The 25,603-nt window shown below is 38.5% G+C and overlaps 1 long non-coding RNA gene across 12 annotated transcripts in view; it reads left to right on the top strand.

The window, feature by feature from the left end:
- The window catches only part of LOC112652733 (uncharacterized), a 32,172-nt gene that overhangs the window by 2,464 nt on the left and 4,105 nt on the right, over nucleotides 1-25,603 (top strand). The window contains exons 1-5 of one of the 12 annotated variants that reach the window (XR_007410438.1): nucleotides 4,787-6,685; nucleotides 7,368-7,476; nucleotides 11,073-11,108; nucleotides 11,829-14,944; nucleotides 19,736-24,702. This is a non-coding gene — a long non-coding RNA (uncharacterized LOC112652733). Of the gene's footprint in view, nucleotides 1-4,786; nucleotides 6,686-7,367; nucleotides 7,531-11,072; nucleotides 11,170-11,828; nucleotides 14,945-19,735; nucleotides 24,703-25,603 lie in introns of those variants that run through there. The other 11 variants (XR_007410435.1, XR_007410442.1, XR_007410437.1 and 8 more) reach the window with 11 other exon arrangements.

Here is a 25,603-nt window from a genome sequence, read left to right as displayed (position 1 = left end):
GCATATTCCACTTGGGTTTAAAATTAAGAGTACGGCACAGTCAGTACTGTCAGAATCAGAGCGAATCTTTTGTTTTCAATGGTTTGATTGTGATGCTCCCGGTTAGGATTTTCTTTGTATCCACTGTAGTTGGGGTTAGCTGAGATTCTTAAATATGAGGGTTGCTGTCTCTAAGAACTTTGGGAAATCCTTAAGCAAGTTTTCCTTATATACATATTCTGCCCTGCTCTTTTATTTTTTTTCCTTTCTTTTTCTTCTCCTTCTATACATCTTCCTCCTTTTTCTTCCTCTTTAGTTAATTCTAATAATAAGGATGTAGGGTTTTGCACTATGACCAGCACATGATTAATAATATGTATTATTTTGTTCTCTCACCACATTAGTCAAATATTTTATCCTGGTTTGTCTTTGGGAGCATTTAATGAATCTTCAGCTGTGCTGTTAAACTCATCCAATGAGGGCTTAATTTCAGATATTGTATTTTTCAGTCTTTGAATATTTTTCTAGTGAATTCTAATCTTTGATGAACTTTCACATCCTTTTGTCATTTTTGTCCGTATTTTCTTCCAGTTTTTTAAGATGTTTTGATCATTTTATTAAAGTCTTTGGATGCTAACCACAATATCCATTTTTTTGGTATCTGCTTACATTGTTTGTTCCACTTGGTTATTGCTCACATTTTCCTACCTCTTTTCATGTTAGTAATTTGTCGTTATATGCTGAATATTATGTACAAGACAGGAGTCAAAGCTCTGCGTGATGCTGCTTCTACCAGACAGGGCTCTGCTTTCTCTGGTGAAGCCAGTAGGTGAGAAGCTGATCATCTCAATCTGTGAGGCCTTAACGGGATCAGAACCATAGACATTTTAGTTCTGGTCTACTTTCAGCTTAATTGTTGAGTTTTGTCTTTCTTCCTTGGGCCTGTCTCTCCTACACTTCTGACTGAGGGCCCTGAAAGACTATGTTAGCATCTTGCCACACACTGTAGGTATTTCCAAAATTGGTGAACATCCTGGGAAACCAGCCACGATTCTGAGCTAGGCTCTCCCAGTTACCATGGGATTGCTGGAGATCTTAGCTTCCCTTCCGGAGGCTACTTAACCTCGAGCTCAGCCTCAGAATTCCATAATGGTATGAGGTGGGGGGAACTCGGCTGAGCAGTTGGGGGAGATTTTAGTTTCCAAATCATTGCGGTCTCTTCTACGAATGGCAAGAACTTGGCTGGTTTCCGTTGGCCTCCTATATTCCTTCTACATGGACCAAGTCTGATCATCAGCAGACGCCTCAGGGAAGAAAATCACCCATGAAAGAGCTCACCCAAGTAAAGCTCTCTGCTCTTGGGAATTTTAGTTCATTTCATTCTGTTTGGTTCCACAGTTCTCTGCTCTTTCGAAATGTGATTTTTGGTCAATTTGTATTCTGTAGTCGGTCTGGCAGGAATGTGCTCTGCTGCATCAGTTGCAATTTACCTATAACCAGAAGTCCCCTTGAGGTCAACTATTAAAAAATTTGTGGCAGCTATGTCCTTCCTAACCTAATAGCCTATAAAATGATCTTCACCTATTTTTCCAGGAACATCGGGTGAGACTGTCACAAAGAAAAGCATAGATGCATGTGGCAAACAGAGTTTGAACATTAAATTTGTATGTCAAAGTTCAAGTGGAAATATATTCTCTAGCAAGTTACAGTCCTGTCATACACTGTAATAAAGACTGAATGGCAATCACCAAATTTATTAATTTTATTTTTTTTAAAGATTTTGTTTCTTTATGAGAGACACAGAGAGAGAGAGAGAGAGAGAGAGGGGCAGAGACACAGGCAGAGGGAGAAGCAGGCTCCCTGTATGGAGCCTAATGAGAGGCTCAATCCCAGGACCCTGGGATCACGACCTGAGCCAAAGGCAGATGCTCAACCACTGAGCCACCCAGATGCTCTGCAATCACCAAATTTATCACTCAATTTTGTTTTCAGTATGGGAAATGTTTGTTAAGGTGATTGTCATATGGGGAAATATTGCAACGTTTGAAAATGAATTTTGCAAGTCTTAATATTAATAGGACCTGAAAGGTCTTGGCAGGGGGCCGACCCACATGAAAGGCTTGACTCTCCTTTTTTCTCTACGTGGGGTAGAGGGAGTACAGGTGTGCTGAGAGATATCTGGCTGCCCACGGAGCTTCCCCCGCAGGCATCAGTGCAGCAGGTGATATTACCTTCTCGGCAACCTGGAGAGCGCTGGATCTGGGGAATATCCTCTAAATCAGGGGATGGGCATCTAGGGAGGTGGCTATAGTCATCCTTAAGCATGGTGGCTGTGTTTGCGACTTCATTAGACCCTTTTGTAGGTCCTAAATAAATATTCTTTCTGGAATTAAACTGCTGGAATTCTTCACTCGCCCACTCTGGATTTCTCTGTTTTTTTCTTCCACCATGATATCCCAACCCTGCTGTGTAAGTTTCCCTGATCATTTCACAGGATCTTGGCATTTTAAACCACTTGACGGACTTTATTTTATTTGATCTGTACGATGAACTTATGTAACTAGGCATGGCTTAAGTTCTGCTTTATAGGCAAGGAAGCCATAGGCCAAGAAGTTGAGCACAATTACAGCAGAGACAAGATTTAAAGCTGGATCCTTTTACTACTACTACTACTTCTTCTTCTTCTTCTTCTTCTTCTTCTTCTTCTTCTTCTTCTTCTTCTTCTTCTTCTTCTCTTTCTCCTCCTCCTCCTCCTTCTTCTTCTAGTATATCATGTGAATTGATCCTAACTCTGAGATGACAGATGGCACTAGAGCAAGAAAACTTCTTTACATCTGGTATATAGTTGAAAAACGAAGATTCCACACAAATAAATGTGGAAGGAATTTTTACCCTCTCCCCTAACTTCCTTTCTGGGGCCTGGCACTCAACAAGCTTACAGAACAGAAGCGGGACTCACATAACTCAACTCAAAGGAGACAAAGGTATAGAAACTGTCAGCATCATATGGTGTGAGCTGACCATTTCTGGAAGTGAGAGCCAGCTGATGGTCTGGGAGGTGAACCACCCCAGCGAGGTCCGTGTTCTATCCAGTTTCCTTCTATCTCAACTTCAGTCACAGATTGGCCACCTTTCTCCCCAAATATCAGCAATTCCATATGGTCCAATCAAATATATTTTGCAGTTCCTTCTTTTCTGTTTTGAAACAACAATTGTTGATCATGTAAGTTCTGCACATGCGTGCTTTGTAGGTACAATGCCCTGATTCTAATATAATGAATAGTTCAGTTCAGTCATGACTTCATTCTCACTTGAAGACATAATAGATTAGTCAAATGCTTGCAGCTATGTGAAGATTACCCTGGGTACCACAGCTCCGAATGCAGGTGTCATTAGGGGTATAGTATTGGTGAGTTAACACTAGTGTTTTGCCCTACTTAGAGCTGCCCCTGGGCCAGCTCACAGCTCTCCAGGTTTGCCTTTCAATCTTTTCCTTGTTTCTGGCATCTGAGTTCCCTTTCTCTCTCGGGAACTCAGTTATGTATTTTAAAAACACGTTTAGCTAAGTCTTAAACATGTCTTTTAGCAAGGAATTTTCCTTTTGGAAAGTTTTCCCTGTTGCTGGAAACGGAGCATGCCAGTTTGAGATGCAGAAAGTACAGAGATTTCATAAATGATGAAAGCTAAGCATGCAATGGCTTTTCCCATAAGTAAGCATTTCAAAATGTATGTGTAGAAAGGCAATAAAGGAAACACACAAATCAAGTTATTCAAAACCATTATTTTCAGGGCCAAGAAAGAAATTATGAGAATAAGGTTTTTTAAAAAAACATTGTAAGTCCTTTGGTGATGTTTTTAGTTGGACTAATTTAGAGATGATTGGATATTGTTATTTTTAATTTGATTTTTTTAGAACAAAAATCTACCAAAATAGAAAGTTTTGCCACAGCTTTAAAAAGTAAACCATGAGAGTTGGATCAACATATTCTTTCTTTTTTGGACTCCTTTGCTTGAAAATACATCCACCATCAAATTACATTGTATTTCTTCCTCTTTTACCTTCCTGCGGCAGAGGCTTAATATAAGTAAGTCCAAAGCCCGGTTTTCTTCATATCTGTTGCTCTAAGTAAATAGTAAGAGATCAGATGCCTGAGTCCGTTGATTTGATTTTGTGCAAGTGGATCTTGTTAGGACACTTCTTTACACCTGGGCTATCGGGAGATTTATTTGTAACCTTCTTTGCCAAGAGAACTGCTGTGGTATTTACATTCCTACAATGTGTTGTAGTTTCAAAGATTTTGTTTGAATCTTGCTAAAGAAACTGAATTAAGAAGTATTTAGTTTGCTGATTAAAAACAACGACAACAACAACTCATTTTAAATCATTCAGCTGTTTGGCCTGTACCCGTCCATACTTTCATAAGATTGTATGTTTTGATTCTATTACTTGAAAATATGTAGACCCAACTATCTGATAATTATATGGGCCTTTGAACCCCAGTTTGCCAATTTGTAAAATTGGATAAAAATCTATCATGACTGTTTTCAAAGGGAGCACTGTATATAAACGGAGAGTTCTTCAAACCACTTGGGGGTGGGGCTGAGATCCCAAAGAAATAGGCTAACTTGCTTCTGGGAAAAGGGAGGAGGTGTTTATCACTCACAGAGCTTCTGAGTTGGACACACAACTTTAGGGCTAAAGCTCAGGCAATGGCCATGCTGCTGAGCACTCTGCGAAGCATCCCTATTTTCTACATCCTCCTAATTCCACCCCATGCAATTCTCAGGCTCTTCTCTAAATAAATGTTGAAGATATCTTTACCTGGCAAAGGTGTGCCAAAGTATATGGTTGCCCAGGTTGCTCACATATTTTTTGGGGCCTGGTCAGTTGAAGGAGTGATGAAGAAACCATTGCTATGGTGATTTCTGTTATTTATTTCTCCATGGACATTGGTATGAATTGATTTTTTTTATAGCTCCCAAAATACTTTGAACTCGTCTTTCCCCCATCCTTTCTTCTTTCTTTTCTTTTAGACCACCACCAAGCATTAAATGGAGGTATCTACTGATAATGCCATGAACAGTGATTTGTAGTGTGTTGCTGGGTATAGAGTTAACCCCCTTGGGGAATCAGGAATTGGGTGAGAGATGCATTTGGAAGATAGAGAAATAAAGATTCTCCATCTTCCTGGTCTAGAGAAACGATTCTGTAGGCACATAGCCTGGACGAGGAGGAAGTATTTGCATTTCTACCATCTTTGAGCACTAATTGGTAATGTAAGATGGCTATCTTTAAAGAGTTCTGCTCTCTGTGATAAAACTAGAATCTCCTTCCTCTCTCCGGTGTGACACAGCCTCTGATTGCAAATTTACTTTTGGCATCTTTGAATTGCAAGGGCCCTTTGACTGTAGTTCCCCTCCACATATTCTTTTGTCCCTTCTGCTTCTTTTTACACTTTCTGCTATAGAAGCAGTGAGCCTCTTGGCAGGCATCTCTCTGCCAATGAAAAGCCAAAAGACACTGGAGACCTTTCTACTCTGCAAATCAGGAAGAGATTGTTTACAAGTTATCGCATTTTTCAAAAAGTGGCTACAGTTAGTTTTGTTGTTAGGCTGCAAAGAAAACCCCAAATATTCTTTTTGATTCAACACTGCTTGCATAGCACAGATTTTGATTTACTGGAAGGAAACTTTGCCTGTGTGAGTGCATGTGTGTTACTCTGTACATATTTCTTGAGTACTGTCTATGTGCCAGGCATAATGCTAGTTGACATATGGTTGAGAATAACAGTCATGGTCTCTGCCCTCAACCAATTTACAATGTGGATAAAACAGACCTCCCATGTTTGAATCCACAATGACATAATTACAATATGATAATTATTGTATTTGAAGGAAGGCAAAGTACACAGAACTTATAAGATGATTTAACAGGGAGATTTCGTGTAGCTAGAAGTCAGGATAACCCTTCCCAAGAAAGTGATACTTAGTACGAAACCTTAGGATGAGTAGAAACAGAGCAGATGAAATTATGGAGCCCAGGAGCTGGGAGTAGAAATGAGAGAAGGAGGCAGGCCCACTGTTGTACTGTCGGGAAAGTGTGGACAGTTGAGGAGGCAGGTGTGGTAAAGTGGAAGTGTTACTGGATAGTAGTTCTTGCAAGAAGAAGCAAAGAGAATACTGCAGCAAGGCAGTTGTCAATAGAAGAGGTTAAAGGTGGTGTGTGTGTGTGTGTGTGTGTGTGTGTGTTATTGTGGAATTAACTGGAGTGCAGTTTTTAATGATGACCAAATTCTTGGTGTGACTTGGAAGTTGGCATTTCAGGTGGAATGATGGAAAAGATCAATCGGCATCAAGTTGATGGACCACTAGCCAAGGTGAGGATGATGCATCCGCATAACACTGGAGATGCCCAGCATGATGGTAGGCTTAAAATGAAAAGAAGACTAAGGTGATCCTAAGCTCTTTAATGAGTGACCAAGTGGCTAAGCAATGACCATAGAAAGAAGAGGAAGCTATAACCAGCTGCTCAAAGGAGCAGCTTACAAAAGAGAGAGCAACCATTTGTCTGGAAGTGGCATGGGTTAGTCAGAAAGACATTGTACCAGTTGCACTTCTGACCCTGAGGGTTGAGAGAGAACACAGCTCCTACTACCCGCTGAAGAGAAGAAGCAGGACCCTCAGGGGAAAGTGAGTGTTGGTGAAGGTAAGAGCGTGTGTGTGTGTGTGTGTGTGTGTGTGTGATAACTTCGAGATAATTCTGGGTTAGAATGTAGAGTAACGTAAGAATAGACCTCCTTAAGACTCACCCTCAGCATTCCTCCAAATTTTGAATTTCTTTTGTAACATTCCTCTCAAATTGCAGTCAAGTACCTGCTAACAAACTTCCAGCAACAGGTACATCGTGATCTTCTAATCCAGGACACTTCACTTCGGGTGGCTCTACTGAAAAAAATAATTCGGCATAGGTGCTTTCCAGGTGAATGTGTGGAAACAAGCGCTCAGGGGTGTGTGATGAGTGTGGATAAATTGAAAAGTTATTTTATCAAGATTTTTCAGAATGAGAATTTGTTTCTCGAATACTTGTGTGATTTAAAATATAAAAACCAAATTTATATTTTAAAAAAGTGTATCAAAACCTGAAAAATAGATTTAAAAACCCTTTATGACAAATGCTATGGACAAATGCTATGTGTCCCCTTGAAATGTATAGCTTGAAGCCCTGACCCATAATGTGACTGTATTTGGAGATAGAGACTCTAGGAAGTAATGAAAGTTAAATGAGGTCTCAGGGTGGGTCCCTGAGCTTGTAGGATCAGTGTCCTTGTAAGACGAGACACTGGAGTGTTCTCTCGATGCCTGTCTCCCTTTCTCCCCACATTCCGAAGGCACCGCAAGAAGACAGCAGTCGGCAAGCCAGGAAGAGGCTCTCACCAGACCAGCCGGCACCCTGATCTTGCACTTCCAGGCTGCAGAACTGTGAGAAATAAATGTCTGGTGTGTAAGCCGCCAGCTTGTGGTATTTTGTCATGAAAGACTGAGCAGACTAAGGTAGTATGATTAGAATTGTGAATATAGCCAGGTTTCTGGATAAGCTTTCTGATAGCTGCCACTTTAACTGTGTTTCTTTTCTTTTTTTTCTTATTTGACCTGAAAACATTCTCCAGTTCACACTTTATAGGATGGATGCTTTAGTTCAAGAAGCAAGTTGAGAGCACCTGGGTGGCTCAGTAGTTGAGCGTCTGCCTTTGGCTCAGGGCTTGACCCCGGGGTCCTGGGATCGAGTCCCACATCGGGTTCCCTGCATGGAGCCTGCTTCTCCCTCTGCCTGTGTCTCTGCCTCTCTCTCGGGGTCTCTCATGAATAAATAAATAAACCTTAAAAAAAAGAAGCAAGTTGAGTAAGATGATTTATAGATATTGTAGGTTATTTTAAGATACAAATTTACTTGGTTATTTTTGGTGTAGGGTCTTGACTTACTTGTATCCTTAAAACATTGCTTCTTGCCCTCGAGTAAGCTCCGTAGTCAGGAAGGTAGCAGGAACACGCCTTGTGTAGACTTGGGGGTACCTGAGGTTAATTCTGTACAAATCAGTTACCAGAAGTGCTTCCTGAAATGCCCTCTCAAGTCTTTGTCCCCCTGGGGAGCAGATACTGTATTTATGCTTGCAAAAACAGTTATAGCATGTTAAAATGGTTTAATTGTCAAAATACGCCTGGATCTTATCTTTTCATTAAAACATGTTTTTAAACATATATATATTTTTTTTAACAGGGAGAACTTACTGTTAAAATTTTTTCCATGAGATCTGGAGATTCATTTTTTTGATTTTTCTCCTCATATCCCTCCCGACAGAAGCTGTACATTTTGAGGGTAACCACCTGGTTACAAGCAAACTAGCCCTACATAAACACAAAGACTTTCCACTAAATGCTCTTTTCCAGTTTGACGTTAGACCTTACAGTGTCAAATCGTCTGAGCCAAGAATGCCACCAGAGCCCCGCAGCTCAGATCCCAGGTTCATATATAGTTACATATGTATACATAGATCATTCCAGTTGCTGCACATTGAAGTGATAGTGCTTTCTTTCCTAAAAACAAACAAACCCCCCAAAACTTAAGTCTACGCAGGTATGCAGCCAGATAATGTAATTAAGGGCCAGAAAAGAATTTTGCCATTTTTATGTTTTATTTTATTATTATTATTTTTTAAAGATTTTATTTATTTACTCGTAGAGACACACACACACACAGAGGCAGAGACACAGGCAGAGGGAGAAGCAGGCTCCATGCAGAGAGCCTGACTCCAACCTGGGTCTCTGGGATCACACCCTGGATTGAAGGTGGTGCTAAGCCAGTGAGCCACCCGGGCTGCCCAATTTTGACATTTTTAAATTGATTTTGTGATTACCATTAAACACAACATACACTTGGGTTAGCAGTTATGTGAAAGTATCTATAATTATTTAGTGGGTAGAACATGTTTGCTAGGAAAATCTTTTTTTTTTTTCTAAATTCTTCTCTGTGCATTGCTTCTTGTGGTATGGATAAAGCAGCAGATCTATTCATTCCACAAACTTTTATCATGTACCTACTACGTGTGTGACATAACGGGAAGTGCTACGGTACTAGATAAAAGGCACAGTCTCTGCTCACAAGCAGATAGAATAACTATTTCTTGAATAAAGGTGGGGATGTGGGCAACTGCTTACATATGGGGAGGGTAAAGAGAAATTGGAATCTAGGAAGATGTACAGATTCCTGGGTTCAGTTATGAATCTGATGAGTGGTATAATTGTTTTCAAATGGAATATATTGGCCTCCTATCTATATAGGAGTGGCAAGATGGAAGTCAAATAAAAATCCTCAATTCTGGTTCCTTTAACATATTAATGAAATGTTAATTAATGTCTTGGGATTATGAGCAGCCAATTTGAAGACCAGGTTAATTTCTACCTCTGTTACCTTGGCAAATAAGAAATGAATTCCATGGATCAGCAGCTCATCATCTGAAAGAAGTATTAGCAGTCAGGTCTGCCATTGATTGCACAGGTTGTTAACAAGGAAGTTGATTGTGTACCTTACATAGTGGACTGATCCCTGCTCTGTCTGTTTTTGGACTATTAATTAATACGCATTTTGTGGTGCTGTTTTTGGTATTCTGACTCAAACTGAGCACATGGCTACACAGTTTTAATAAGCCTATTAATATAAAAATGGGATCTGGGGAACTAGAGATTTTTTAATAAATGAGTCATAATTTTACTTAAAGAATTCAAGGAACCTTGAAGTGTTTCCTCTAACACTAGAATTGTTATTACTGAGAAGCAATTCTCTGTGGATGTTTAGTATTTCTGCAAATGTGGTGAGTGAGGAATTGACTGCCCTGTGGTCTGGACTATCTTTGGATGGATCTGTGTATTGTGAACAACTTTTCAAGAGCTAAGAAGTGTCCCCCTCTGGAGGAAAAATTAAAAATGCTTACTGCCTGCTAAAAAGAGATTCAGGTTCCTTAAATTCAGGGTCCCTCTCCTATAACATGACCCACTGTATGTGCAGATGTCACTCGGTCCTCATTGCATCCTCTTACAATAGGGTGTGGGGAACTGGCACCAAAATACTGATAATCTGGCTGTTGCTATTGCTCTGAGTAGTAAACTGTCCTTCTCTCTGACTCAGGAGTCTTGTGTCTTCCACTAGCAACCGTGATATATTTGGCAATGTTACCTTGCAAGTAGGGTGAATTTTCAGGTCCCTCATAGTTCCTGACAGCATATTTCAGATTCCTATCTACCACTTCATAGACTCTATATTCCACTGTAAAATCTGAAACCTCTCAACTTTTTCAGCATTAACAGGATAGAACTCGAAGTTGTAGCCAAATAACAAAAAATTGACTAGAATATCCACTTTGTCTTATGTCTGTGAAACCTCACATTTATTATAAATTATAATTTTATGAACTTCTTATTGAGAAACTGTAGCATTAGAGTACATTCAAAGCAATAGATTTTGTGGAAATGCAAAAGCTTATGATTGTTCATAGGTCATTTATTCTCAGTATTATACTTAGCTCTCATATAAGCACCATAAATAAATGTTTGCTTTCTTCTTGTTTTGTAGTCAGCTTTATTGAGGTATACTTTATGTGCAATAAACCGCATCCATTTAAAGTGTATAATTTGATGAATATTGACAGCTGAATATGCCTGTAAAAGCACCATTGCAACCAATTTACAAAACGCTGTCATCACCCCCAGAAGATTCCTTGTACTCCTTTGAACCTAAATGAATTTTGATTACAAGTGAAAGCTTTTATGTTGGGACACTTCAGAAATAATTTTTACTTAGGAATTTCTGCCAGGGTCCAATTTCATTTCCTTTTCAACCATTTCAAGCATGAATATTTGATTTTTTTTTCCCCTTGGGTATTTGCTCTGACTTGTATTTTCCTTTTAATGGTTCCTATGTCTAGTCTTTTCCTCTCCTTTATGTCATCTGGAGAAGAAAGGCTGAATAATATTCATAGAGCTCATAGAAGTGGAGTAAACAGTGTGAATTTGAAACATATAAAGATTAAATTCTCTTGCAGAAAAAGGAACAGCATATCACATTCAGGAAACAGAAGGTGGGTGTTAGTCTACAAGACTATGCAAACTGACTATGGAAACAGTAAAAAAAAAAAAAAGGTAATTGTTTATGTCATTAAGTGATAATTTATGTTTTATAAAACATATACACCTTTGTTTGCCTTAATGATGATGCTTGATTTTAAGGTTTTTCCTCTCTCGGTCATTGACACATTTTCTAGGGAAGCCTTTCTCAGATATTTTGTTTTTTCAATCTGTCCCTTGATAGTCATGGCTCTCAAAATCCAAGGGTGGATTTTGACTAGTGTATTTATCTCAACAATGTAGAAGAGGTCACGTGGGTCACTTTGTTTTGAGAGCCTTCCAAGCATGGAATGTGAGCCGAACTCCGAAAGTGACTTCCCCACAGTCACGATTGTATGTGGAGGACAAGACATTTATACGTTCCGAGTCCAGTATGAGGTAGAGCTAAATAATGTCTTTGGTGAGAGTTGTTCTAGTTGTCATGTGACTTCTGATTTATCAAACAAGTATCTTCTCTCTTCTCTCATCAGTTTGGAGGGTAAACTTTATTTTTTAAAATGTGGATAGAAATCAAAGACTTGTGTCTGCTCTATATAAAAATGAGAAATGTTTCAAACAGTTTGGAAAACTATAAAATTGAAAACTTGATGTCAGTGATCTAGGATTTTTATGACACTCTTCCTTCAACCTCCTACTTCTCACTGATGAAGGTTTTTTTTTTTTTTTTTTCCTAGTTCGAGGGGAAACACCCACAGCAACTATAAGCATGTAAAAGAAAGCAAGTCCTTCTCTATTAGTCTGCAATCTATCTCCTTCCTTTCACATCTGGAAATGCTCAGTTAGACACATGTCGAAACCCACAGCGTGCGCGTTTTATCCCTATGCATCTGTCTGCAGTCTTCCATGGCATTTTGCAGCCATGTCTGTCTTTTGTTAGCAATGGGATGAACAAAACAAGAGCAATAAACATTTTAAATCAACAACCTACCATTTTTTTTTCTGCATTAAATATGAAACAATTGTTATGCCTTTTCCAAAAATATTCTCCCACAAGGAGCCATCATCAGTAATCAGAATTAACGGAGGCGAGGGCCTCAGGAGGTCTGTTCCACACACAAACATATTCCATAACCTTCATTGTACTTAAGAACAACATTATGCTTTTTCTGAATACCATTCCATGGTGCCACTATAATTAAGGGGCGTTTTGCTTAGTGTGCAGCAGGGAAGCCAGGGCTCTGTTTGCTAGGATTGGATCAATTTGTGGGACATTAAACTGGGTATCTTTTTGTGAGTGGATGTCTTTTTTGTGAATCATGCACTTGGATGGAGAAATTTTTTCATTTGCATGAACTAGTAGCATACTGCTAGCATAAGATTAGGTGCAGAGGTGGCAATCACATCTTCACCGAGGTTGATATTTAACACTACCTTATCTCTTCTCTTTTTCAGCAGAGACATTGTTATCATTTTTTACACCTGAGATCCCTTTTGAACCACCATACTTGGTCAGTAATTCCCAGGGAGTTTATAGTAGGAGATGTTTTGATCCAAGGAAAAAATAAGTTTGTTTTCTTTCAATATTGTTTGTTTGCTATATTTATTATTATTATCATCATCATCATCATTATTATTTTTCATTGCTATACCAGTACAAGGAGGACAAAGTTTTATTATTTATTTATTTATTTATTTATTTATTTATTTATTATTATTTTTTTTAAGGACAAAGTTTTAGTAGGGAAATAAGTGGGCTGGTGGGGGCCAGGAAGAGCCAAATAAGTGTTTCACTAGACTCAGAAATCAAATCTCCGAGAAGACTGAGAAATTGTGGTGAGGGTCGAAACTAGGCTGTCAGTAAAATAAAGGCTAGTTTAGGATCTAGCTTTGTACACGGAATGCATTTGCTCTGGTTTTCCTTCCATGTACAACTAGATAGAGTATAAGTGGGCATGGCAAAAGGACACAGTAGGATGAAGATGGTTTTGGAATTCAGACTAGCTCCAAGATCTCTGGTCTGGAGTAGTTGATGGGTTGTGGAAGAGCCAGTGGGCACGATAGGTCTAAGTGGGTAAGAAACATGGAAGTCAGGGAATAGGGGTCAGAAACCCAGAAGAGAAGCCTGGAGAACCAAGAGCCTAGGACCTATGAGTCTGTAAAGAAAAGATCAAATAATATTGGCCAAAAATTAGGAAAGAAGGATCAGGCTCTCAGCACAAGGTCTGAGCTGTGTGGTACCAGGTACAGGAATAAAGCTCGATTTCGAGGGTTAAGCTAAGTGTGCAGCATCGGTGTGCACAGAACCGATTTTGAGAAAGCCTGTGTGCAGTGTGTAGAACGTAGGTTCTTCTGATGAGGGTGTTTTAACAAATGGAGAAGTCATTTCCTGAGGCAGGGTTTAAAACTGAAACACAAGGGGCGCCTGGGTGGCTCGGCCGGTTAGCGTCTGCCTTCAGCTCAGGTCATGATCCCAGGGTCCTGGACCGAGCCCCACATTGGGCTCCCTGCTCAGCGAGGAGTCTGCTTCTCCCTCTGCGCCTCTCCAGCTCCTGTTCTCTTTTGCTGGCGCTCTCTCTCTCTCCCAAATAAATCAATAAAAATCTTTAAAAAAAAGAAATTTAATCTCTTAAAAAAAAACGGAAACATATTTGTAAGTATAAATAAAGAGAAACCAGAGGGACACTTTTAAAGTAGTTGATAATGTTCCAGTATGAAAAGGGTGTAATCCCTTCTGAATATCAATCCTTTACGTGGAAGCTAAGAAATATTTGCCAATTAATTTACTCTTTGATCAATTCGTTCATCAAGTATTTACTAAACTGCTACATGTCAATGTGTTTAATATCTTATAAAATCAACTTTAGTTACTAACTTTCATTATTTGTCTGTTTAGATTTTTCATAGTGGAGAATAAACCTCTTTAATAATGTCAGCAATTAATAATAGAACAACTGTTTAGGCAAGTTCGAACTCTGGGGAATTATGAAACTTACCAGGAAACATTGATGTCAATGGAAGGAAATAAAATAAGATCATAAAAGCCTGAGGTGGTGGCTTGCGACTAAAATATTGATTTGAGAATGTATTAACTGAACCACTTAGCTATGATAATGGCAAAGTTTGACATCTGGAAGTTGTGATTGATTGCATAGTGATAAAGAAATTGGTCAAAACCCCTAAACTGGGTGAAAAGAAATTGATTTGGTAGCTTCCTCTACATGTATTATTTGAGATAATTTTAGCAGGGAATACCAGACTGGAGGCACTTTTTCAGATACAGGCTCAAATTGTTTGCCAGAAATAAAGTCTAAACGGTTCTCTTTACCTGCTACTTGTGACTTGTGGTTTATTGAGGCAGCCATTGTATCTGCCTGAAAGAATGACTATTTTTATTTATTCTGTTTTAGACACAATGTGAGTGTGTGTACAGGTGTGCATGGAAATCCTATGGGAGGTATTGGGGTAGCAATAAGCAATAAGCAAAAGACCCAGGAATAGTCCTCTGTATACTGCAAAGATTATTTTGAGTAGAAAATTATTTGAAATCACAACTTATTTCCAGGAAGTTTTGTGAGTTTTTTTTTTCTTGATCAGACTAGATATGAATTATTTTAATATGAGAAAAACCCTTGAAATAAGGTAAGGATTAGAACGATAATTTTTTGTTTTCGTGATTTTTTCTTTGTAAAGATGGAAGACTTTGGGTAGCTGGTGGGCAAGATGATGGTGTTGGCAATGGAAAGAACCATAGATGAGAGGCAAGGCAAGAAGAAGGTTTCAGAAAAGGAAATGAGAAGAAGATTGCCGAGTTTGGCTTGGGACCGAGTGTTACCAACATCACTTCTCCTGTGTAAGTTAAATTATGAGAACCATTTGCATTAGGGATTTTAATGTCCTTCAATTTGAACCAGGTCAGTTCAGCACAGTCTATGTAAATGCTATCCTTTGTAGGGGTGAAGAAAAGGAAAAAATAAAAAATAAATAAATAGAAGAAGGAACAGAAACTTATAAGAAATATTTATCCTTACTCTCTTTGCTGTTAATGTTCTTCTTAGAAAAAAATATGTATTTATTTTAGAGAGAGAGTGGGAGAGCATGAGCAGGGAGAGAGGCAGAGGGGAAGGGTGAATGTCCAGCATACTCTGTGGGGCTCAGTCTCATAACCCTGAGATCATGACCTGAGCTGAAACCAAGAGTCAGACGCTTAACCAACTGAGCCACCCTGGTGCCCCTCTTTGCTGTCAATATTCTTAATCTTTCATAAATACAGGAACACTTTCCTGATCTCTAGGACGCATGATTGCTGAGGGTAAGCCAAGTATTAAGTCTGTGCCAGCACAATGGGTTCACATTCTCCCAACATTTAGTATATAAAAATTTAACTATAGCTTGACTAAGGGAAAAAGAGAACACATATTTACACAGAGGGGATAATTTTGCCCTCCATTTCACTCAGTGGGCACGTGCTCTGCCCTGAGAATGAGATCTGATCCCTTAGCCTGTTGTTTCTGGCTGTTGGCCGGCCCGTGAGCATCGCACTGTGCCGAGATCCTGGTGTCACTACCTAAGCAGCCCACCAATGGACCGGCCAACCAGTAGACCCTTACTTGTTCCTTCTTTTGTTAATCCTCCATCTGCATTTCTAAAATCAAAAACCAACGGGAAACTAGTGGTATTTTTTCTAATTTGGTGGCAACACTTAATCTAATTTTTTTACAGTCTTTATCTCACATAGTTTTAATAGTCATACATTTACCTCAAAAATATTGTGTGGGGACACAGAATGCTTCAGCTGTCTCATAAAATATTGCATATGCTCATATTGCCTTTTTAATGTCCTAATGAATCAGGCCTGAAGGACCAGGTTAAGCAGAAAAGCACTGCTCTCTTTACCTTACTACAAGCTCTTAAATTAGGTACAGTGGTTATCCCCATTACACTGATGGGGAAACCCAGAGAGGTTGAGTAATCTCCTCTATGTCAAAGAGCTAGTGAGTGGAGAAGCTGGCTTGTTGAATTTTTAAAAAGCTGTTTTACATATGTTTCCGCTCCTTTGTGTTAAAATAAACATGGGGAAATGCCCCAGAAGTGTATGAAGTATAGAGTCTAAGTCCTTCACCCCTGGCTTCGCTAGCCCCATTTCTCAGATATATTGACCAAGTAGCTTTGTACACATCTTTCCAGACACTTTTCTGTCTCCTACAGTTGCAGGCACATAAAAACAAATGTAAAATATCAGTCTGTAAGCTCAGAAGTAGAAGAAATGTAACTGCATATTTCCATTAAATGTCATTTCTCTTGTAAGCCCCTGTTCTGGGATTGCAGAAGTAAAATCTCAGACCGTAGGATAGTTTCAGCCAATTCAAGACTCTAGGGAATTCACTTCTCTGCCTTCCCACCTTCAGGTGTCAGTCTATTTTGGGGGGTCCCGAAGTGGAGGGTGGGTGGTGAAATGGTGAGGGCCGCATCTACTCCTCTGCTTCCGTTCTCTATTTATAGAGCAGCTGCTAAGATGTTTTATTTTTTTCATTGCTTGCTGTAGACATTTGCAAGATATGCCTCTAACTTATCAGATGCTGCTTAAGTGAATATTTACTGCCACAGGTATAGGTAAGAATATTAGAATTGTAGAATTCCATTTACACACTCTTGCCAGGGACTTTCCATGTTTCCAGACTTCTGTCTATATATTAAAGTATGTAAAGTATGTTTTTTTTTCATTTTTCAATGGTCAATTAACTTTTCAATAATTTAGGAAAAATTGTTTTTTATATTTACCCGAATACTTACCATTTCTTGTAGTCTTTATTCCTCCCTGCAGATCTGTATTTCCATTTGCTGTTATTTTCTTCAGCATGCAGAACTTCCTTTAGCATTTCTTTTTCTTTTAGTCTATTTTTTTTCTTTTTAGATAGAGACAGAGAGAGTAAGAGCAGATGCTCAGGGGTAGTGGGGAGGGAGAGAGGGAGAGAGGGAATCCTAAGCAGGCTCCATGCTCAGCACAGAGCCCCACCCAGGGCTCGATCTCATGATCCTAAGATTATGACCTGAGCCCAAGAGTTAAAGGTTTAGCTGACTGAGCCACCAAGGTGTCCCCCTTTAGCATTTCTTGTACTGAAGTTTGGCTTGCAATACATTCTCTCAGCTTTGTTCAAAATGGCTTTGATTTGCTTTCATTTCTTTAAGGATATAGTTGCTGATGTAATCTTAATAGTTGAGAGATTTTTCATGTAACATTTTAAAGAGAAAATTTCATTATCCTCCATCTTCCATCATTTTTTTGTAAGAAACTAGTCATCATTCATATCGCTGTTGCCAACTGTAATGTGCTGCTTTTCTTCTCTGATTGTTTTTAATAAGTTTTTAATCGTTGGTATTTACCAGTTTGAACAAAAGATACCCAGGGTATGTTTATCTTTGTGTTTGCCCTGCTGAAAATTTGCAATGTTTAAGGGTCTGTTGGCATCTTTTTTTTTTTTTTTTTTTTTTATCAGTTTGGAAATGTTTTAACTATTTTCTCTTTAAGTATTTCTTCTGTCTCCAGATCTCCTTCTGGGACACGTATGCCAGATAATAAAATATTGGCCCACAGGTCTTCAATTGCTATTATGTGTATTTCTTCTTTTTTCCCTGTTTTTCTGCCTTTGGGTTAATTAACTGACTCTTTCTTTGGTAGACCTAGCCTGCAATTAAGCCAATATAATGAACTTTTTATTTCTGATATTGTATTTTTAGTTATGCAATTTCCATGTATTTTTCTTGCCTATGTTTCTGTTTTTAACTTCTCAGCTGAGATACTATATATTCATCTATTTGGTCTACCTTTTTTCTAAATTCTTTAGCAGAATTCTATTAATGGTTTCAAAGTTTTTGTTAATTTCGACATCTAAGTTATAGGTGGATCTGCTTCTATTAATTAATTTTTTCCTGTTGCTTGGGCCATATTTTCAGGCTTTTTAGTATGTTTAGTAATTTTTGATTGGGTACTGAATATTTTGGATGATAAACCTTCTGGATTATGTTATCTTTTTCTAGAGGGTGTTAAATTTTGTTCTGAAAGGCTAATACATGGCTTATAAGTTCCTAACATAATCCTTCGATCTTTTGGAGGTTTGCTTTTAGGGTTTGTGTGTGCTTGTGTATCTCTTTGGTTTTATCCTTCATTCTGTGACACAGACTTAGTCATGGTTCTTACCCCTAATGTGTGGATCTTTAGAGATTCAATGAAAAGTGAAGGTATCTGTTAAACCCAATTCACCTGGCCAGTCTTGAACTACAAAGTCTCTCCACTTTTAGGTAGCTGCTGAAATGCTTTCTCAGTTCTTTATTCTCTAGCAGCTGCATTCTGCTGAGTTCCTGATATTCTCCCCATGAGCATGGACAGTTCAGATGTAAGGCAAAGTCCAGGGTATCTGCATGCAGATTTAGGGGCATCCCTTCTGTGTTTCCCTACTCTTTGGAATTTTTCATTCAATTTACTGCTCGGCTAGCAGTCCCATATTCCATCCTTTGTGTCCTCTTCACAATAGGATACTGTTTCCTGGTTGATTTCTATTCTCTGCCTGCATTGCAGTAAGCCCGAGAGTGTCCTCAGGGGGAAAGCCAACTAATTATGGAGCTTGCCTCGTGTGCTTTCTGTAAGGACTGGATTTTCTCCAGTTTCTGCCTGCTTTGGATTGTACACTGATGTCTTCAACAGTTGCTTTTTTAATATTTGTCTAGAGTTTTTGATTGGTATTTACAGGAAGTTTAGTCTGACACAAGCTATGCCACTGTTGATAGAAACAGAGCCTCCTCATAAACTAATACCTAATATTCGTTGACTACCTGTCCTTTGTCATGTGCTGTGTAGAATGATATATATTAACATTGATCAACCGAACCACATTACAAGGTAGGTATTCTCATTCTCATCATTGTTATGTTACAGAATTAGAAACCAAAGCACAGAGTGATAAAGAAATTTGCCCAAGTTTATAAAGTAAAGGACCAATACAGGACCCAATGCCATATATGTTGCATATAAAGCTTGTGTTCTATTTCAATGATTTTCAAATTTAGCTGTAGATTGGAATTTCCTGGAGAGCTTTAAAAATACCAATGCCCTGGTTCCAACTCCAGAGATTTTTTTTTATAACCAGTCTTCACTGTGGCCTGGCTAATGAGATTTTAAAGAGTTTCTCAGATGTTTCAAACACTCATCTATGGTTGAGAACCACTGTGCCATGCTGTACTTCGTGTGATACTGACTAAATCCCATAAGCAGGTCAATATTTATTTACTTTCTTTCTAAATAATAATGGAATGGAAAGACGTTTCATATACTTACTATTCTGGTACCTTAATGATTAAAAGTGAAAGAAAGACTTCTTGAATATTTTAAATTAATTTTGTAAAACCTGATCCATTACTATGGGTTCTGGTTGCTATTATCTATGTGAGGAATGCTGCTTATGAATGTAACTAATAATTCCATTTAGCCTCTAATAAGAATGTTCCACTTGTTCACTTGTTTTGTGCTTAAAAATAGACTTCTAAGAGCTATTAGAATACTTCCAATCAATATAAATAACATAAATAGCTAATAATTAGAATAAAAGCCAATACTCCCATGTGAAGTCATTTGATGTCTTTTTTGTAGGTAGCAGTCATAGGATGCTGGTAGGGCAATAAGGAGCAGCACATGATGGAAAATGATGAGCTTACATGAAGTCTGGAGGCCTCAGTTTCAGATATTAGTCTGGCTTGAATGAACTAAGACAGTCTCTGAACTTCTCTGGACCTCGGTTTTCTGCTCTATGAAATTTAGAATTGAGGCCTTATGGCTTCACAGCTTTATGAATATCAAATTATTTTCTGCTCAAAATGCCCTTTCTTTGCTTGCTGTCAGGAAGATGGAACAGTTACTAGAATCAAGGACATATGCAAACATCCAAAATAAAAGTATAGCATTTGAACAAGCTTTTAATTGCATGCATTTCAGTGAATACACCCTGTTATGGACTGATGGTCTAGGGGTCAAGTGGATAATGCTAATTCCAGACAGCGATGGCTTGCTGAATGCAGAGGAAATGACGAACAGTGGTAAAATTTAATAAATACCTAACGAGTCGCATCTGACCCTGTGTTTCAAGAGAGAACTCAACGTGTCTTTGTTGGGAAATCCCATGACACCACACTGTGTTTTCACCTGGCAAGTGATGCTGGCACCAGTAGTTGCCTACACTGAAGCCCTTCTTTCTAGAATAGTTAACACTGATTTGCTTTAGTCAGGATTGCTATTCTTACTGGGGGAGCCATGGCTGTGATAAAAAAAGTAATTAAGCCCACCAAGAAAGGCTGATTTTGTTGGCTGGCTACAGCCTAGGATTTGGAAACAATAGACGGGACAATACTGTTGTGTTTGGGAATAGTTTTGCTTTGATCTGGGTATCGTTCATAGGTTGAGCACAAAGCTGTTTTTACTGGTAGTTAAACATTTGGCAATTGCTGATCAGTAACAATGTACTGGATGTCCTACTGAAGTAGCATGGTTCAGTGAGCAGAACATTGATTGAACTAGAATGTAAAAATATTTGTACTTAAGTGTGTCTGTGTTGCTATTGATTGGCCTTGTGAATTTGTTTTCATTCTTTAGTATTTTGGTATATGTGCGTATGTGTGTCTGTATTGGTTTACTTTGGGATGTGCTGCCAGGAGATAGGATATCTTTAACTAGATGAGTTTAAAACATGATGAATTGAAATATTTAAAGAAATAACCTAAGGTGATGGTAAAAAACAAAAAAAAAATCAGAAAACATAAAAATGAAGGATATGAGAAAGCTGAATGAAAAGCATGTATTCATGTAAAGATATTTGAGAAAGAATATCTAAGATGTTCGAGACGTCTATCTTAAGCATAACAATGTAATTAAAAGACAAAGGAGAGTTGGCTCATAGATTTGCTAAGCATCTTTCATACTTCTTTATTTTTTATAGTCTTTAGATAGTTCTAGTTCTGCAGTTTTCTTGTTTGTAAATCCACATAGTTTCTAAGTGAGAGCCAAAGCCATGTTCCGTTCTTGGAACAAATTCCTCAATATATCAGAACTTCACACGGTCTCCTTCGATTATCTTAACTCTTACTTGGGTTAAGTGCATGTACTGAGGTAGGATCCATGTTGTCCTTGTGGGTGCACGTATTTCAGCTAATTTGATCATTTACTATTAGGCAACTATTTCTACGTACCTTCATTTTAAGAACAAATAAGCATGTTAAATGTAACCTAGATGATGTCGAGAACAACAGGTTAGACGAATAATTCCAGAATTCTTCAGACCAGGAGTACTTAAAAATGTTCTATACTATTTACATCTTTCTACAAAATAGGGGGATGTATTTTCAATCTGGACTAAATTAGTCATTCCTTTACTTGCCTACCGGCGCACGGGCTCATTAAACCCTCCAATCCGGAGGCTGGGAGGGGAAGTGAGGGGAGGGGATTGGGGGTTCACAGCCCCAAAGGCAGATAGGACAAAGTGTTCTACCAGGAAAAAAAAGATGCAGGCCTCTGTGACAAGTTCTAAATTGTAACCTCGGGAAAATGTGTAGTTAGTAATCAAATTTCTACAAAGAAAGAAAAAAAAAAAAGCCAACCCTATGATGCAGTGGAACAACCAGATCTTGAGGCCAGATACGCATGAGAAAGGAATTACATGAGATACATAAAAGAGAGGAGAAGGAAGAGCTGAAAAAAGCCGTGTCAAGATTGCAAGCTCCGCACTCACGTAGGATTTGCTGTCTGTTGGGCCCAGCTCTGAAGGGGCCTGCTCCTCTGATGGATCTCTGTGCTGCAGGGGTTCGCCTATCAGCGAGTTTGCTGACCGGAGTCTGGAGGCAACACAGGGGAGTGAATAAAAGTGCAAGCTACAAGCAGAGACTGCTGGGGTGTGAACCCTGACTCCTTTACTGTCACCTTGTGACTCTGGGCAAATTTCTTAAACTCGTGCACCTCGGAGGATTCAATTACAAAACGTGAACATTAAGATACCTGCCTCACATATGTATTAAATGAGATACTACGTGTATTAAGTGAGATCATTCATGCAAGGAATTAGGAGAGTGTTTGATCAGTATTAGCTCTTAGAATGATGGTGATTTCCTTTGAGAGATTTAGTGGTGAAAGGATTTCAATTACTGAAAATGTAATTGGGTTGCGGTGAGCCAGGAGATTTTGCATCGTGACAATTATTGATATAGTGGCAGACAAAAGAACATAGGCAACCAATAATACTTGGGTATGAGGAAATGGACAATTTGGGGTATCAAGAACTGTCTTAAATTATTTATTCTGAAATTTGGACTCCATTGGAATTTATTGCTTTCCTTTTTTTTGCTAGAGGCATCTGTATTTGGTTTGGTTCCTGGGGCATAAGCTCCCTGAGGTGAGGTCCATGACCATATAAGTGCTAAGATGGAAAAAAATTTTGGTCATAATAATATTCTATAAAGGACCCTGGATTTGTTTATTTTGAAATGCAAGTATTAGAGCAGAATATAACAGCAATTAGAATGTTCTCTGTCACTGTGCTAATACATTTTTTTTCTTTTAACTTGTGGTGTTTTGAAGATGACCCAAAGCTTGGTTAAGCATGACTAAATTACACCATGTAATATGTTCATTTTACTAGAAGGTTAGTGTGAGCTTAATTTTATACAAACATTAAAATATTATTGCATGTAATAATATACTCCAATTGCCTCCTAATTAAAGAATTAGTAAAAACTCTCAGTTGGATATGGCACAGAAAATTTCTATTCTGATTTATGTTTGATTCTGCTTCTCATGTTCTACAAGGTTTTTTGAACTTGATTACAGATCTCTCTTACTGTTTTTCTCTTTTTGAGCTATGTTAGAATTTATTGGTTTGGAAAGAAGATATACAGATGGCCAACAGACACATGGAAAGATGCTCATCATCACTTATCAGCAGGGAAATGCAAATCAAAACTACAGTGAGCTTTCCCCCCACACCTTCCAGAATGGCTTAAATCAATACAAGAACCAACAGGTGTTGGCGAGGATGTGGAGAAAAAGGAACACTTGTACACCGTTAATGCGAGTACAAACTGGTGCAGCCACTATGGAAAACAGTAAGGGGTTTCCTCAAAAAGTCAAAAATAGAGCTACCCTACAATCCAGCAATCACACTACTGGGTATTTACCCAAAGAATACAAGAACACTAATTCAAAGGGATGCATGCACCCCTATGTTTATAGCAGCATTATTTACAATAGGCAAACTATGGAAGCGGCCCAAGGGTCCACTGATAAATGAATGGATACAGAAGAAGTGGTGTATATAGACAGGGAATATTATTCAGCCGTAAAAAGAATGAGAGCTTGTCATTTGTAATGACACGGATGGAGCTAGAGAGTATAATACTAAGCTAAATAATTCAGTCAGGGAAAGACAAATGCTATATGATTTGGCTCATATGCAGAATTTAAGAAACAAAGAAGCAAAGGTGAAAAGAGAGAGAGAGATAAAAAAAAGAGACTTTTAAGTATAGAGAACAAGCTGATGGTACCAGAGAAGAAGGGGGTGGGGGGTTGGGTGAAACAGGTGTTGGGGATGAAGGAGGGCACTTGGGATGAGCAGTGGGTGTTGTGTGGACGTGCTGAATCACTCTATTGTACACCTGGAACTAATAATAGCAGTGTATGTCAACTAACTGGAATTAAAAACTTTAAAGAAAGGAACTCATTGGTCAAATTCTTCCTTTAATGCTTCCCATCAGGTCTCTCATTAATATAATATGTATAATATATGTATTATATATTTTAAAAGTATATATTAGTATATGTACAAGTGTATTAGTTATATCAGCATATACAAATCAATATATTGTATTAATATGATATGTCATTATTGCCATATTCTAATATATATTTGTATGTATATATCTGTGTGCCTATATTCATACACATGTATATTTATATATATATGTATATATACACAATTTTTTTGCCTTGCCAGTGAATATACTTGTTCAAGGGAGAGTCTTTATTATGTTGCTGAGGAGGACTTACCTTCTTCTGCTGCTCATCAGCACGCCGACTTCCAGCTTTATTTGTTTCCTCTTCTGTAAAGTAGGGGGGAAGCTCATTGCCCTTCTTTTTTTTTTTTTTTCTTTTTTTAGGAAAAGTAACCTCCTAAGATTTTCATTAAGATATACTCTCTTCTTGGGCTGAACTCTTAACTAGAAGCTATTTCCACGCAAGGCTGGTTTCGTGGGTGTTTGACTTGTGCAGCTGTGCAGGGCCCCATTCTTGGTTTAATTCTTATTTTTATATTCTTAATTTCTGAATAAAAAGCCCCGTGTTTTTACTTTTCACTGGTCCTTTGAATTACAGAGGTGGTCCTGTTTCAAAACTAACATCAAATTTCATCCTGAGTTGCTGAAGTTCACAGAGCCACTTTAACGGTTTCCATTATATTACTAGTGATAGCACAAGACTTCACGCACCGTATGGATCGCAAGGGTTTAATCAAATGTTTTATCTGAGGATGTCAGGCATTCACTCTGTTCCCCATATTGAGACACAGACTGCAAATAATAAGGGTGAGTTCTTATGGCACTATGATGAGGACTATGAAACCTCGAAGGCTTATATTTTTACTCCATGCAAATGAAATCTTGATGGACTCCTCTTAGTCCATCATTTTGTGATGAGATACCCTAATTTTCTTTAATTCTAATAGAATGTTGATTAGGTTTAAGAGAATCATTTTTGAAGAATAAGATACAGGCATTATTGTTTTAGTGTATTAGGATTGCTGTAACAGATTGTCATAAACCAGCTGTCTATACTAGTCAGGGTTCTCCAGAGAAACAGAACCAATAGGATCTGCCTCTATATACATCTTTATTGATTTATCTATCTGTCTGTCTGTCTGTCTATCTAGACTTAGATATATAAGAGAAGGTAGATTATGGGACGTGGCCCATGTGATTATGGAGCCTGAGAAATCCCATAATATACCATCTCCAAGCTGGAGAACCACATCTGCCAGTAGTGTAAATCCCAGTCTGAGGCTCAGGTGGGGGAGCAACAGGTGGGGGAACAGCACCGTGTTGAGTCCTGGAGTCTGAAGGCTTGAGAACCAGAAGCTCTGAATTCAGAGGGCATAAGATGGAAATTTTGCTCGAGAAAAGAGAGAAAGCAAATTGGCCCTTCCTCCATCTTTTTGTTCTCTTCAAGTCTTCAAGGGATTGGACAAGGCCTGCCTGCCAGCACTGATCACGGCTGAGTTCTTTACTCAATCTACTGATTCAAATGCAAATCTCTTCCAGAAACACCTTCACAGATATACGCAGACATACTTTTACCAGTTTTCCGGGCATCCCTTAGCCAAGACAAATTGACACATAAAAGTTTCATCACAGTGGTTTAAAACACCAGGCATTAATTTCTCATATTTCTGAAGACTAGGTCCGACATCAAGTTACCAGCGGGACTGCA

This window comes from Canis lupus, chromosome 4 (genome assembly GCF_003254725.2).
Source record: "Canis lupus dingo isolate Sandy chromosome 4, ASM325472v2, whole genome shotgun sequence".
Lineage (NCBI taxonomy): Eukaryota > Metazoa > Chordata > Mammalia > Carnivora > Canidae > Canis > Canis lupus.
This window is presented reverse-complemented; position numbering and strand designations above follow the sequence as displayed.